Here is a 16,636-nt window from a genome sequence, read left to right as displayed (position 1 = left end):
ATCAGGTAGTCCTCCGTATCTATGAGTGTCTTTTGTTTTGTTTGTTTCATTTTTCAGATTCCACATATAAATGAAATCTTACCGTCTTTGTCTCTGTCTGACTCATTCCACTTAGCGTAATACCCTCTAGGTCTCTCTGTGTTACAAATGGCAAGATGCAATCCTTTTTTATGACTAATATTCCATTATATATATGAACCACAGCTTTTTTATCTACTAATCTATTGGTGAGCACTTGGGCTGCTTCCATAGCTAGGCTATCGTAAATAATGCTACAATGAACATGGTGGGGAGTGCATATATATTTGAATTAGTGTTTCTGTTTTCTTCAGATAAATGCCCAGAAATAAAATTGCTGGGTCATATGGTAGTTCTATTTGTAATTTTTGGAGGAACCACCATAGTGTTTTCCAGAGTGGCTTCACTAATTTATTTAGGGAGCACAAAGGCTCCCTTTTTCCCACACCCTTGCCAATAGTTATTTGTTGTCTTTTTTACAATAGCCATTCTGACAGGTGTGAGCACATTTTAAATGATTGTTTTTCCGAATTATGACAATAGCATAAGTTTCTTGTGGAAAATGATGAACACAAGTTTAAAGAAGATAAATAACCTATAATCTGACTGGGTTGAAATACACATTGTTGACTTTTTGGAATACTTCCTTCTATCTTTATATACAGAGAATGTTTTAGAATTAGGATTACAATGCATGCAGTTTTGAACCCAGTTTTTGTTATCCTTTCATGCCACTAAATATTCTTTGAAAACATGATTTTCTACACCAAAATTTATTTAACATTTCTGTATTGCTGGTCATTTATTTAGCTCTTACTTTGCTTTTATAAATATCCTAACATCAATATCCTTACACACAAATTCTTATGCTCAGTTGGGATTATGCTATAGAATAAATTATAGAAACAGAAGTATTAGATCAAAGGGATTCAACAATTGATACATAGTACTTCCTCTGGCATCACAAAATAATGCTCCATTCACCATACTCTTGCCAACACTGAATATTATAGTTTTAGAAAATCTTTATCTTAATTTGATTTCTTCAATGGTCAGAACAGAGCATATCTTTCAATTCATGCTCCTAAATAAAATTCCACAAGGGCCACTTACAAACAACAGTGAAACAAGCCTATCGTCAGCAGTCCCCAACTGCAAGCCCTCAGAGCCTTAGAATGCTTACAATTTCAGTCATGGAGATTCCTCTAGAGACCACTGAGCAAACTGTTTCAGTAACCAAAGCTCAGAGGGGTTAAGTGGCCTGGGTAATATATTCGAGTTAGAACTAGACTCCAGTTGTCTTGCCCGGTGAGTCAGTTTAGGACAGGTTAACAACCTAATGGAAGCAACAACCACTGTCATCAGAGTGAAAATATAAAGAAAAAGAGAGCATAAGACTATATTTGAAAAAGAAACCATCATTGTTCTAAAACTGATTTTTATCTTCATGACATGAAGTCACAGTAAATTGTTTGACAGACAAAAGCAAAACTCAATCCAAGTACTATTCTTAAGATCCCTCCTTAAATCTACAACAATTTTTTCCCTGGAACTATTAAAACATTCAGCACTGATCTATTATCCTCTCATCCAGCCAACATTTACTAAAAATATACTGTGACTAGGAGCTGTGTTGGGGGAAGGGGGGGGTAGCAGGGGGAAGGGTGCCAAGGTAGGAAATAAGGGATTTGTTCTTGGGAGGGGATGGGCAGGAAGATGTGAGAGCAAATAAGAATATTGCATGTGACTGGGTGGTGATGGGTGCACAAGGCGCTGTGGGACTGGTGGAGCAATGGATGTGGAAGGCTTCACAGAGGAGCTGCCGCATGAGCTGCGCCTGTGCCTGAAAGCAGTCTACTGGGCAGAAGAGGGAGAAAGCATCCCAGGCAGTGAGAGAGCAAGATGGATATCAGCTGTGGCTGAAACGTGGCCTAGGGAGATGAGCTCTGGTGGGAGACGAGGCTGGAAGGGTATTCCGAGGTCAGCAGTACTCAGGAACTTGGACTTTTGCCTGGAGGTGTTGGGGCCCCACGGGATGTTTAAGCTGTGGTGCCATGGTCCCATTTGTGCTTTATCAAGCTCACTCTGATGGCAGCAAGGGGAAGGACCGAAGACTTTGAAGGCAAGAGACTTATCTGTGTCAGTTTAGCCGACAGGCTTTGAAGGTCTAAACTGGGGAAGAGGCAGAGGAAATATGAAAGAGAAGATGGATTTGAGCAATATTTAATAGGAAGAAATAAGACACAGAGATTGATTAGACATGGGTGGCATTAATGAGATGGGGAAGGAAGGAGGAGGTCCAGCTTTTGGTGGGAAGGGATTTGCACATATTGAACTTGAGATCTGGCAAGACATCAGGTATATTCAAAAAGCAAATGAAAATACAAATTTGGATGATCAAACAGAGTCTATGACTTCTGTTGGTGATGTTGTCACAGTGCAGATATTACTGCAGTTTGTTGGCTACATTCATAATTGAAGGAAATGCAATGAAAATAAAGATGTTAGTGAAGATAAAGATGTATTATTTTCCTCATCTAGCTCACACAGTTCAGGTTAAAAAACCCCATGTTAAAGGACTCAGCATATCTTTACTTGCACCATCTAAAAATCAGTTTAATGCTTTGCGGATGGGCACAAAGACTCTTCACATACCCCTGAAATCCACCATGTGTGGGCATTTACTGTGTTTGTGAAAGATTCCATTTTTTAAAAAAAATTGTAGCATGGCTAGTCCAGCTCAGAAATAAATCGACTTTGAAAACTGTTCCCACAGCTGCAAAAAGCAAATGTTTGGCACTAACAAATCAGGATTAGTAGAGCTCAGCTTATAATGCACCTTTCACCTCCTCTGAGCAGGGAGTCACCAACTGATCTATGGAAGCAAACAAGCCATGTTTCGAAGTAGTAACCATTTTTCTAATGACAGGTAGGACTGGAGTAGAAAGCAAGTAGAGAGATGTATTCCTACAAAATTCAATCTTTTTCAACTTGGGCCCGATGAAAACATGAATCAAAAGTATGTTTCCTGGGCCGTGCTTGACCTCTGCTTATTACCTTTCCAGTTACAACCACTGTAGGTATTTCCTTCCTAGATAGTGAAGAACAGCCTGGGAGGCTATCAACAGGCCCCTATCAGAACCAGTGAACTTGCAATGCAATTATGGGTTTAAATTTTGCCCTCCTGGACCCCAGTCAGGATTTGTCATCACTTGCTCACAGAAATGCTTTCAGTGTTCCATTTTATTGAGGGTGGGACAGGGTTATATTCAAAATATTTAACAACCAATAAGACCTACAGGCACTAACCAATCAGAACAATGTCTGATGCTGGAGCTGGGCCCTGGGGCACCCCACATTTTTGCAGGCACTAATCCTTAGTTGTTTGAATTATGAGAGGTCTTCCGGGTCCTGGGAATGCATTTGGGTGACTGAGATCGGTGATGATTCAACAACGAGTTTTGAAGCATCTCAATACTTTTGTAACCAGCAAGGTTATAGTCACCACGCAAACAGACTGTCAACTGCTGAGGTGAGGGCTGCTCCTCCCAAGGGCCCCCATGGAGGGTTATTGAGGCGGGAGCTGACCCTGTCGCCCTTTGGCACTCTGTCTAGCTTGTACTGTGGGGAAAGAGCCCAGCCCTCCCTCCTGAGCCTTGAGCTGAGGTCAGTGCCTCCAGGTCCTGAACCACTTCCAAGGCTCTCAGAACTCCCCACTCAGGTCTCCTAGGGGATAGCGGGCTATAGCCTCCTGGTTCCCAGGCGCCTTCTCTGAGCGGCCTGGCCAGCTGCTGCCAATTGGCACCAACAGACTTCTGTGCGAGAGATGGTTGGTGTTTCCTTGAGGGTTTGACGGAGGGGCAGGTTTTCAGTCATAGGTGTCATACCACCCAAGTAGCACCACCATTCTATGGGGCAGAGGCCAAAAAGAGACTTTTTTGACAAACCCTCTCATTTCAAGGATTGATTTAGCAACTACCTGAAATTTCTGACTGGAGCCCATGTTTCAGGTTTATAATAAAAGATTCTGTATTGCCTCTTGGTCTACATGATTTAACTGACACGCTCTAGTTGGTTTTACTTTGCTCCATGCTTCTGGGAAGTAGAGTAGGTCAGGTTTTGGATACAGAGAGTTCCGAGTCTGAGTTCTGGCCCTGCACTGTGGTCCAGTCCCTTCATCCCTCTGAGGCAATGTCCACGTCTGTAAACGGGGTGCATACGGTAGGCCGGTTGAGATAAAGACAAATTTGACAGATGCTCTTCTTATAAACTGAGCATAAGATTGAGACTAAAAACTTTTAGTCTCTGTTTGGGGTAGGAACTGCCAGTGTTATTCCAGTGTACCAACTGAACATTTGAAAAAATAAAACTTACTTTTACCCACTTTGCTAAACATTTTTTTTCTTAAAATAAGAATCACCGAATCACTGGGGCTCAAGCAGTGAAAGTCAAGGCCTAAAACAAAAATCCTCACCCTTCTGCCTTTGTTTACCCAAGTGAACACTGTCTCTCTGACTTCAGTCCCAGAAATCAAGCGTGAATAAGTCCTCGTGCCGAGTCCCATTGCATGTTTCTGATGGGAGTTTTACAAGCTACAGCTGCATTCAGGGATAATACTAAACCATTAACACACTAAGAAAGATTAACTTCTTCTAGGACTCTAACGCCTATATTTAGACATGTATGTGCAGCTGCCTGCTCACTATTTCCACGTGATGTCTAAGAGATGCCTCAGACTCGCCACATCCCGAGCTAAGCTCCATGGATCGCTCCTCCATCTCCACTCGCTCTCCCCACAGCCTTCCCACCTCAGTTTGATGGCATTTCCATTTTGCCTTTGCTTAGGCCAGAATCCTTGGAGTATCCCTTGACTCCCCTCTTCCTTTTATTATTGTTCAAGCCAACAGTTCATTTTGTTGATTCTACCCTCAAAATAACCAGACTATTTACTCACCACCTCTAGTGCTGCCAGCTGGTCCGAGGCACCATCAGCTCTCCCGGGAATACTGCATCAGCCTCCTAACTGGTCTCTCTCTTCTCTTTCTCTCCTGCAGTTTATTCTCAATACAATAGCCAGAAAGATCCTTTAAGTCTAAGGCCAGGTTATCAGCTCTCCTTTGCTCAGTGTCCTCCCTAAGCTCCCTCTCACTCTGCGGGACAGAGTCCTGAGGAGAAACCAGATGGCGGCGTAGGTCACAGCTGCGCCCGCCGCCTCCCGCAACCACATCAAAATTACAACTAAAATACAGAACCACCAGCACTCAGGGCCCCCTGAAACCTGGCTGAACAGAAGCCCTACAACCAGGGAACTGAAGGAGCATCGAGACGGGTAGGAGGGGCAGAGATGCGGGCAGATCGGGGCTGAACCCCGGAGACGCGGCCGCGGGCCCACACCCGGTGTTGCGGGTTAAACCCGGGAGGGAATCTCAGAGTGGAGGTTTCCCGGAGGAGGGAGGGGTCCCAGCCCCACAGCAGGCCCCCAGCCCAGGGCTCCAGGGCCGGGAAGAAACGTCCCCACAACTCTGGGCTGTGAAAACCAGTGGGGACTGTCTCTGAGGGTTGCCAAGTCCCAAACAAGAGGAACCCAAAGAGGCCCACAGCAAGACATATAATTAAAATGCCAAAGGTTAAAGACAAAGAGAGAATCTTAAAAGCAGCAAGAGAAAAGCAGTTAGTTACCTACAAGGGAGCACCCACACACTGTCAGCTGATTTCTCAATAGAAACCTTGCAGGCCAGAAGGGAGTGGCAAGAAATATTCAAAGTGATGAAAAACATGGAACTACAACCAAGATTGCTCTGCCCAGCAAAGCTATCATTTAGAATTGAAGGTCAGATAAAGAGCTTCTCAGATAAGAAAAAGCTAAAGGAGTTCATCACCACCAGACCAGCACTACAGGAAAAGTTGAAGGGTCTTCTCTAAGAAGAAGCTAATGAACAAAAGAATCTGACGAACTAAATAGACCCAGAGACACTGACGCATGCAACAGGCGATCATATTTCAGAGGAAAGAGGGAAGGGGGGTGGAAGGTGGGAAGAGATTAACCAAAGAAGTTATATGCATATATGCATAACCCATGGACACAATAACGGGTGAAGGCCTGGGGAGGGGGTGGGAGCAAAGTGGAGGGGATCAATTGGGGGGGAAAATGGGACACCTGTAATACTCTCAATAATAAAGGTAATTAAATAAATAAATAAATAAATAAATAAACGAAAGTCAGAGTCCTACCATGGCCTACAAGGCCCTCAGGATCCGGCCTCCTCACTTACTCTGCCCTGGTCACAATGACTCCTTGTTACTCCTTAACTATTCCAGGCACGCTCCTGCCTCAAGGCCCTCGTGTTTCCCCAGTTATCTGCAAGGAGAATTCTCTCACCTTTTCCAAGTCTTCATTCAAATGCCACCCTCTCCACAGCAGCACCCTCCTAACTCCCACTTAAACCCACACACCCACCACTGTACTCCAGCTCTTCCTTACCCTGCTGTACCTATTGTTCCACAGTACTTACTACTTTCTAACCTTGTAACACACTACATAACATACTATTTTATTAGGGTTGTTGTTATTCTACAGTCCTCCTACTAAAATGTAAGCGCCACATAGAAGGTACTCAATAAATATTTCTGAATTAAGAGAAAATGCCCCCCCCCAAAAAACCCCCCACATAAAACATCCATTGTCCCAAAAGGGCCTTGTCATGTCCAAAAGTAGGACCCATTTTAAGTGATATAAAAGTATTATATCATTTTCTTCTTTTTGTGGAATTTCGAAGAGGAGTGACAAAGAAGTAGGACTGACATTGAGGAGAGGACGCTTTTTGCCCAGAAAAGACACCTTAAGAGTGGCATTACCAGGGAGAGGTAGATCACCACACTTCCAGCACAGGGACTTTGTCAGAGGTCCTAAAACCTCCCCTTTATCTAGGAGCCAGAGGGATCAGACTCAGAATGACTGATCCACATGACAAATTCACAAGAGGCTGCTAGGCACACAAAAATTCACAAATGTCATTTCTAGTGATCATGTCCATTGTCCAGAATATACTCTTCTGAGATAATGGTACCCAAGAAGCTGACTTAGTGTTCAGAAGGTGGTTCAGGGATCTTGGAATCACAGCTAAGGATGGATAAGTCTCTTGAGGGCCACCTAATGTGGACCATGATGAGCCCTGGTCTTCCCCATACTTCACAAAGGACAACCCCTCTCAATGCATATTCATATCCATGAGATTCAGGGTCTCTCTTCCTGGCCAACCCTAGACAGCCACTGGGAAGTTTTCCTTTCTGAGCTGTCCTCTTCTTTGTTCCATGGGGACTCACCATTCACTGCATACAAACTTTCTCCAGGTAGGATGGATTAGGTGTCTAGTTCTAATATAGGGGTGGGGCAAAAGTAGGTTTACAGTTGTGAGAGTTTATTCTTGTATTATCGTTTATTAATTATTGCCCATACAAACAACTGTAAACCTATATTTGCCCATACCTGTATTATACCCATATGGCTGTGCTGTCTTCCAAGAATTGAGTAGAGGTCACTTACCTGGAATTTTGGGAGTTCATAAACTCCTCAGTCTCTTGGTCTACTCCCATTAGGCATGGATCTAGCCTCCGTAGATACCTGAGGGGCACCTATGTCTAGATTCCAAGTCCTTGGGACCCCTCAACACTGGAGCTGGTGACCCATGCTGGAGTCAGAAGCCTTGGTCTACACCTACTACTCTCACTAATTAGTTATTTTGACCAAGATAAGTCACCTAACCTTTCTGAGCCTCAGTTTCCAAATCTAAAAATGATGGGGCTTAAACCCCTCAAGGTCCCTTCTATTTCTAAAAATTCCAGGATTCCATTTTTTACCTACCTCTTTAAGTTTTACATAATGACAACAGCATCTGAGAGCTTCTTTCCTAAACTTTTCCCAAAGCCAGATGTTCCTGGCACCAAAGTAGGAGAAAAAAATATTTTTTGAATAACCTAACATTTTTGTCCTTTAGAGCAAACTATCCTCTGGCCTTTTCAATTCCCTTTTCCCTACTGCTCCTCTTTATGAATCCTTAAAAGAAGTTTTAAAAAGTAAACTGTCTACCCTTCCTGATTCTTCAGGATCTATTTTACAACATCATTTCCCCCCCAAGTTATTTTTCCTACATAAAACTTCTCAAACATTTTTATATGGGTAATCTTGTTCATCGGCCTTGATTTGTCCATTTTGCAAGAAAGGTTATTTAATGCTTGGGAGAAGAGGAACAAAGAGTTTAGAGACAGGGTTGGCTGAGGAAGCATGCTGTCCAAGCAGAGAATTAGGATCCAAATTTTCAAGAGGTGATGGGCACGAAATGACCGCAGTGAGACTTAAGAGCAGAAAGAAGAGAAAATACAGGGGGAGTAAGAGGAAAAGTGAAGGCACATGTTGTTTGCTCTGAAAGAGGTTTTAGGCGAAGCACTGGTGGCAGTTCATCAAGAATGTTCATTTAGTTAAAAGACTTCTAGAACTGGGACTTTCGTAAGAAGTCCCACTGCAGTGAGAAGGCGGAGTTGGAACACCAGCTCCCTTTAACAGCTCTCTCCATGCAGCCTTCTGCGTAGCAAGCTGCTGAGGTATTGGGCGGCAGCCCCTCTATTGGTCCCACACCCAGTTTTCAGGGGTCAGGATCATTCTACAGGTCTCTAAAGCCTTTAAGAAGACCAAATCTTTCCATATCTGTCCTGGAAATCAAAGAAGATGCTCTAATCAAAGAAGATGCTCCAATCACCACTTAATAAGTCAGTGATTTACTGAAAGAATAGAAATTCACAGGCAAACCCACCATATGAATCTAGAGGTATAATATATACATAACCTCCTACTCTGATAGCAGCATATTCCAAGTAATGGTAGGTTCCAGGATATTATCTAATGAACTTAATTGAGGAGACATGTGCCCTAAAGAATTTTTCCCTATTAGAAGACATATATAACATATTATATATATATTGGTGTGTGTACACATGCATGTGTGTGCAAACATGTATCCTACTATAAAAAAAAGACTGTTTTTAAGACACACAGGATTATAAACCAATACAATGAGCGGACTTAAAATATGACATATTATTAAAACCAGGCACAAACAAAAGTAGAAAGGAAGCCTAATTCTTCAGAAAGTATCAAAACAGGCATGCTGGTAGGTAGCTAGCTAGTTAGACAGTCTCAAAGCAGTAACTTCTAATTAGTATTGAGAAATGACAGTGTGAGTGGCATATCAATACCTCCTGGTGGAACTGACACAGGATGTCACATAAGCTAGGAATAGGCGCCTCTTAGATTCAGTTTGTTGCACCATAGCAGGGTTCCCCTTTAAAGACTCACCTTTTCCCAGTCATGCTTTTCTCTGTCCTTTCATAAACAAACAAACAAAAACAAACAAATGCAACTGTTCATGTCATTTTGTGATGCCCCCTTTTTTTGTGAGGGGAGACACTAAGAGGCTTTTTTGGGAAACAACGAATTTCTGAAGAAATGGAGGGTAATTGAAATGGCAGAGGAAAAAACCAATCAGGCATAAGGCAGTCCCTTCCCTGGAAGTGTAACAGCATCAAAAAATATAAATGAGCATTAATAATATTTTATTTAGAAGACAGCACCTCCATCAAAAGAAGAACTGCACTGCGCTGTGTCAAACTTCCATCATACCTTCCCCACAATTGCCTTGCGGAAAATCTGTAATCTAAACAAATACCACGCCCCACCTGCAGGAGCCTCGCTGTCCTTGCTCCTCTTCCTGGGCAACAGCCTAAGTCCTCTTCCTCCCACTGCTCAGCAGTAAATTATAATATTTGTCTGAGGCCTTTGCAAAGGAAAATGGTAACGATCTGAGCTACCTTCAAGTCTGTGGGTTTGGAGGGAGGGTGGTCTGAGGAGACATAATTACTGGATGATTCTGAGAAAGTATGTTTATTCCTGTATGGAGTCTGGTTTTAGTCAACAGAATCCAGAGTAAGGCTTTTTCCTGAAGTTTATGTAACCAAAAAAGTATAAATCATAGAAAGAATAAAAAAAGTTACCCCAAACTCTCTTCTCTTCCCTTTCTTTTCCTTTCCTTTACCTTTGTAAGCTCTGGAAAACTGAACTGCTTATAAGGTGAAAATGACTGAGACTGTGTAGCATTTCAGAGTCAAGATAAAAATATATTGTTGAAAAAAATCACATTATTGACACTCATGATCTTTGCCAAGGCTGTAAACCATAGGAGGCAACTGGTTCATAGCAGATGATGTGAACGTTAGAACCTGAACATTCACTACTTTATTTATTTATTTTTTTAAATCCTCACCCAAGGATATTTTTTCCATTGCTTTTTAGAAAGAGTGGAAGGGAGAGAGAGAGAAAGAAACATCAGAGAGAAACACCAATGTGAGAGAGACATTATCAATTGGTTGCCTCCTGCATGTGCCCTGACCGGGGCTGGGTATTGAGCCTGCAACTGAGGTACATGCCCTTGGGCAAAATCGAACACAGGACCCTTCAGTCCACAGACCTATGCTCTAACCACTGAGCAAAACCAGCTAGGGCTGAACATTCAAAACTTTTAAAAAATTTATGATTCCCTAATATCTAGAATAAAGAACTCCTATAACTCAACAAAAAAACAAATAGCCGCATTTAAAAATGGACAAGAGACTTGAACAGACATTTCTCTAAAGAAGATATACAAATGGCCAACAAGCACATAAAAAGATGTTCAACATCACTAATTGTTAGGGAAATGCAGATGAAAATGAGATATCATCTTACATCCATTAGGATGGCTACTACGAAACAACAAAATAACAAGTATTGTTCAGGATGTGGAGAAATTAGAACCCTTAGGCACTGTTGGTAGGAATGTAAAACAGTACAGCTGCTATGGGAAACAGTATAGTAGTTCCTCAAAAAAATTAAAAATAGAATCCCCATATGATCTAGAAATTCAACTTCTGGGTACATACCCAAAAGAATAAAGCAGGGTGGCAAGGAGATATTTGTATGCCCATGTTCACAGCAGCCTTATTCACAATAGCCAAAGGTAACTATGACTCAAATGTCATCCACAGGTAAATGGGTAAAGAAAATGTGGTATACACATGTAATGGAATATTATTCAGCCCTGAAGAGGGAGGAAATTCCAACATGCTACAACATGGGTGAACCCTGAGGACATTATGCTAAGTGAAATAAAGCAGTTATAAGAAGACAAATACTATACAGGGGTGGGGCAAAAAAAGGTTCACAGTTGTTCCTATGGAAAATAATATAATAATTAATAAATAACACAAGAATAAACTCTGTATTTTGCATAATCACGATTGTAAGCTTACTTTTGCCCACCTCTTATGATTCTACTCAAATGAGGTACTTAAAATAGTCAAACTCATAAACAGAAAGTACAGTGTGGTTGCCAGGGCCTGGAGGAAGAGGAAAGGAAGAGTTGTTGAATGGCTATAGTTTCCATTTAGCAAGATGGAAAAGTTCTGGAGATTGGTTGTACAACAATGTGAGTGTATTTAACACTACTGGACTACACACTTAATGGCTAAGATGGTCAATTTTATGTTATGTGTATTTTATCACAATTTTAAAAAACAAACTATGACTCCCAGTATGTCCCAGTATGATGGTGGTGACAACTGTAACACCTTCCACATGCCCAGGAACTTCTCTCTGAGAAGCCCAGAGAGCCAGGCCTCCAGACATGCTGGTGTCAGCTCAAAAAGATGACCCAGGATGAATGAGTGTCCAGGTTGCACTCATCAGAGTATTATTTTCTTTTTTCCCTACCAGCATGAATGTCTGAAGCCCAGGCCACCCAAACATTGGTGGGTGCTGACTCTGGGGTTCTGGGGAGAAGAGGCTGTCTGTATGTCAGGGTCCAGGAGAAGAGGGATTTGTGAAGTTAGCCTCCTTCTTTCCTCTTACTTAGAGAATTCACTAACATGCCCCATAAAATTCACCATTTTGTCTCCAGCTAAAAGGTGACCATTTATCTTTCTAGATTTTTTAAAAAATATATCTTTATTAATTTCAGAGAGAGGAAAGGAGAGGGAGAGAGAGAGAGAGAGAGAGAAACATCAATGATGAGAGAGTCACTGATTGGCGGCTTAGCCCGCAACCCGGGCATGTGCCCTGACCGGGAATTGAACCCCGATCGCCTGGATCCTAGGTTGACGCTCAACCGCTGAGCCACGCCCGGCCGGGCTCTTTCTAGATTTTGACTTTCAAACTGAACTCAGTGTTTAACTTGGAAGTAATTCCTGTCTAAAAATTACATGCGAGATTAATATTCCAGTTGCTCTCTGCCATCCAACATGATCTACTGCCTTCTGCCATTCCCTGTCTTTTTTTTTTTGAACCACTTCCAGGTTTGGGAATCAGAAGTGTTGTATAATAACGACACTCTATAGACCTTTTTTTCTTGCATCTCAAACACAAAGGAACACATTGAAGGTGGGAAGCTAAAGAAGAGGGTGTGAAATGGCCCCAAGAGAACAGATGCCCCCAGATGAAATGAGAACAGTTTCTGGAAGGATGCATTTACCAAAAAACCGTCAAATCGATCTGGAAAGTATTCTAAGAAAATAGAAAACCTTCTTCTACTATGAGCAGCAGATTAGCAAAATACAAAAGTTCCTGAACAACAAAGCTCTAGGATCAAGGAAAAAAGCAAAACAAAACCGAAAGAGGCGCTCCTTCTAGGGATGACCAGCCACCTCTGAGCTGTAAGCCTTTCTGACGCTCAGGGGTGCTCCTGGTGCCCTGTGCAAGAGACCTGCCCACTGCCGTCCCCTGTGTTTCCTCCAGGCATTTATTTGCTCAAAAGGCTCCAAATACCAAAAAATTCCAATCTCCCCTCCCCCCTCCTGCCCCCATGGGAATGTGGGCCAGGGCAGGGTTTCTGAAACCACGTGGGCTGCGATCCCCAACTTGGAATCCTCCTCGTTCTGTCTGCTTCCTCTCCATTTTCTTACACAACATGGTAGTAAAAAATGAAAAATGTGGCAATCTGAGGTCAGAGTAAACAAGGATTTCTCTCTTTCAGCACTGTCCTGATTATTATGCACGACTGGGGTGTAAACACCCTGCGAGTGCTCTTACCCCTCGCCCCTCTGTCCTCGTTTCCCAGGGCTGACACTGAAATGCTCTGGAGTGAGCAGATGAAGCGAGAAGCTACCAGTCCTGGTCTCTTCATTCCTCTCCCTGCCGCTATCAACACATGCACAGAGCCACGGAAGAAATCTACGTTTTCAAAAAATGCCCAGAAAAGAGCTCAGCAACCTCTCTGGCTAAGCTTGTTCTAGCCCTTAATTAACAGTCCAAGAATGTAGTAGCCTTCTTCTAACTCAAATTTAAGACATTTTCCTTCTTCACAGAGGTCAGAAAGCAGCAGGTCTTTGTGGAGGGACCTTTTATTGACTCGAAGTTCTTTATTCAACTGTCCCTTGTGGCCACAGGATGAATAATCTTGGGCCTTCAGCTGTTTCTGGGCTCTACCTTCCAGCCTTTCACTAGGTCTCTGGCTGTTCTCTAGACTCTTCAAATCTCCCTTTATATGGGAAGCTCCGGCTGAGGGCGCAGCTCCAGGGACAGCCAGAGCTCAGGACTTCAGGCCCGGCTGGGCGCCTCCTCACCCTGCGGGGACTTCCTCAGCTCTCAGGCAAGCTGCCCCTGCCTCCTCTCTGCTCACCGTGGATGTTAGTAAGCGAAGGGAAGGAAAAAGGGAAGAACGGGGCGGAAAAAATAGAAAAGGGAACTTAAGAATTTATAAAGATATGAGAAATTACTTTAACATATTTTAAGCCAAAACATGTTTTACCAGATAAAAAGTGCACAAAAACAAGCCCTTGCAGACAGCCTCGCAGCAGGTTCTTACCCACAATATCCCTGTATTTCTACCGCCCTTTGAACACCCTGGGTCCACCTGCAAACACGAGCTGATGTGTCCCCTTTCAGATTTGTGCTCATGGGTGAACGGGAGGAGAGGCTTAGCTGAATTCTGCGAAGTAAGTTATTTAATGCACATCTGAAGGTTTGTTTCTTTAAGGCCTAGTTCTAAACCGGGAAGTAAGAGATTCTTATTTCATTTTCACAATAATGGCTGGATGTGTGCTCCTCGAACAATGCCAGCTATGCCCTGGCTCTTACCTTCAAAGCCAGAGCAATTACCTCACATAACAAAAATAAAGACAGTTAAGGAAAGAGAACCACTTAGGCGTTTTAGAATGGCTATGAAAGGTTTTTCGGGGGTAAAAAAAAAAAAAAAAAAAAAGCACTAACCTGTGTCTTTTTAATCGGCAGAAAACGACCCAGTTCTCAAGTTCCCCAGCTGTCTTCGGCCAGTTTCCTGTGAGCGCTGCCTGCGACACTGTACTTCCTCACTGCACCTTCTCTGACTCGCCTCTCTGCGGCGGAGCCATGTGATAATAGCCCCTGGCTGCTTGCTCCACACTGGCTACCGCGGCTAGAGAAAGGTGGTTTCAGGCATCCCCAGGGCACAGGTGGGGGCTCAGCCAGGGACCGAGGCAGGGGCGAGCAACGTCTGGACTCCTACACTTGTGACTCCACAATGAGGGAGCGGGGAAAGGGAGAGAGAGACTCTTGAGCTTCAGGGTCCCCCTTCCTGGGGTCGACAAGGCAGCTGAGAAGGGGCAGGCCGGCTCAGCCGAGCGGGGTGCTCTCCTGTCATGGGTCAAGGCCTGTGCTGCCACCCTCGGGTGGGTGAGGAAGGGCGGCCTTGGCACTGCACCCAGGATGCACTCTGGAGGGCGCCACCACAAAGGAGCACCCAGGACTCAGCTGGCATTTCTGGATCCTGCAGCAACACCCTGAATTTCCTGGGACAGTCTCAAGTTCACATCCAGTCTATTCAGCCCTGCTGTTAGACAGTGTGCCCTAATTCTTGGTTCAGCAAACAAAGTGACCATACTCTCTGCCTCCGGGGGCTAAATAACTGGCAGACATTTCCCTCCTGCTGGTCTCAAAATATGCCAGCCTTTTGGTTTCCCCTCAAAGAGCTGACATCAACATCTCCTTCCTGTGGGATGGTGGTGGGTTCCTGGTGGCATGTGAGCCTGGCCCTGGGGGGCCCTGACGCTGGCCTGGCAAGAGCTCCAGAGGGGAGTGCCTGGAGGTGCTCCTCAGAGTCCCCAACAAGGGGCAGACTGGAGGAGAGCTGAGGCAGGACCAAGCACAAAGCCCAGGCCTGCCATTTCTAGTTTCCTTGCTTCTGTGTTCAGTGCCCTCCTCTTTCCTTGTAAAATTTCTCCAGCTCTCTGGAGGTCCAAACACACTGGAATTGGTGGATGTAGGAAGTGGTGTGTGGGAGTCAAACGATGCCCTGCACCAGGGGAATATATGCAATTTGTACAACTTGACTCAGTGTAGAAACCCCAAAGCTGTTTCTATTTGGCTTCCCTGGCATAATTTTTTTCCCCCAAATGCTTTTCAAGGGACTTTTTGTTTGTTTTTTTAGAAAGGTAACTGTAGACAAGTTCACTGTTCCAAGTCTTGAAAATATCACCCTGTAATTCCCCAATGAAGTTTTCCATGTGAGAACATCGGGTAAGAAAATGAGTCCTGAGAGTCAGAACTTTGGACAACAGTAAAACCCTGAAGTCTCACCACATGATTGCATTTCTGGCTTTGAAAACATGTATAACTGTTTTACCATTCTGACAACTGATGGCTGGTTTTCTGATCGAACTGTACAGTTAGATTAGCCAATTGAGTCAAGATGGATATAAGCATGGCATAGGAGTAATGGGAAAATTTTGCCATCTTGAAAAAAACAAAGTACTACAAGGATGATAAATAATAATGGCTCCATTTGAATGTATTTAGAAGTGTCACATTCTGGGTGAAGCTGCCAGTTCCATTTTTCAACTAAGCAGTTACATATGTTCTACTTAAGCCATGCTCTGTGGAATTTTTAAAGGTCTTAACAAAATGCTTTATAACTTTCCCTTGAAATCCTTCACCAGGTGTCCTGTCCATGAGGTCCTTCTTCTTCTTCTTCTTTTTTTTTTTTCTTCTGTTTAGGCATTTAAAAAATTTTAAAAGACTTTATTTTTTAGAACAGTTTCAGATTTATAGAAAAATTAAGATTAGAGTTCTCTCCCTTGATGCACAGTCTCCCCACTATTAAAGTCTTACCTTTAGAATGATATATGAGTAAATAAACCAATATTGATAGATTATTACGAACTACCTATAGTTACTTTAGATTTTTCTGAGTTTTTCCCTAATGTCTTTTTTCTGTCCCCAGATCCCATCCAGGACATCACATTACACTTAGTCATCATGTCGCCTTAGGTTCCTTTGGATTATGACAGTTTCTTAGACTTCCCTTGTTTTGATCACCTGGACAGTTTTGAGTACTCGCCAGGCATTTTGTAGACTGTCCCACAATTGGGATTTGTCTCCTGATGTTTGTCTTATGATAAGACTGGAGTTATGGGTTATTTGGAGTAAGACCACAGAGGTAAAGTGCCATTTTGATCACATATCAAGCATATATATCGCCAACATAATTAAATACTGTTGATGTTGGCCTTATCGCCCGAGGTAGTGTCAGGTTTCTCCACTGTAAACTTGTCCCCACGCCTT

At 43.2% G+C, this 16,636-nt stretch overlaps 1 protein-coding gene across 4 annotated transcripts in view; it reads right to left on the bottom strand.

Annotated features, from left to right (window-relative positions):
* Nucleotides 1–16,636, bottom strand: part of WIPF1 (WAS/WASL interacting protein family member 1) — a 108,141-nt gene that overhangs the window by 51,121 nt on the left and 40,384 nt on the right. The window contains exon 2 of one of the 4 annotated variants that reach the window (XM_081143440.1): nucleotides 14,309–14,492. The exons of the other annotated variants lie outside the window; for them this stretch is intronic. The gene's annotated coding sequence lies outside the window, so the exon portion shown is untranslated. The remainder of the gene's footprint in view (nucleotides 1–14,308; nucleotides 14,493–16,636) is intronic. 4 annotated transcript variants of the gene reach the window in all.

This window comes from Miniopterus schreibersii, assembly GCF_964146895.1.
Source record: "Miniopterus schreibersii genome assembly, chromosome: 7".
Lineage (NCBI taxonomy): Eukaryota > Metazoa > Chordata > Mammalia > Chiroptera > Miniopteridae > Miniopterus > Miniopterus schreibersii.
The sequence above is the reverse complement of the archived record's forward strand: the minus strand, read 5'-3'. Positions and strand labels throughout refer to the sequence as shown.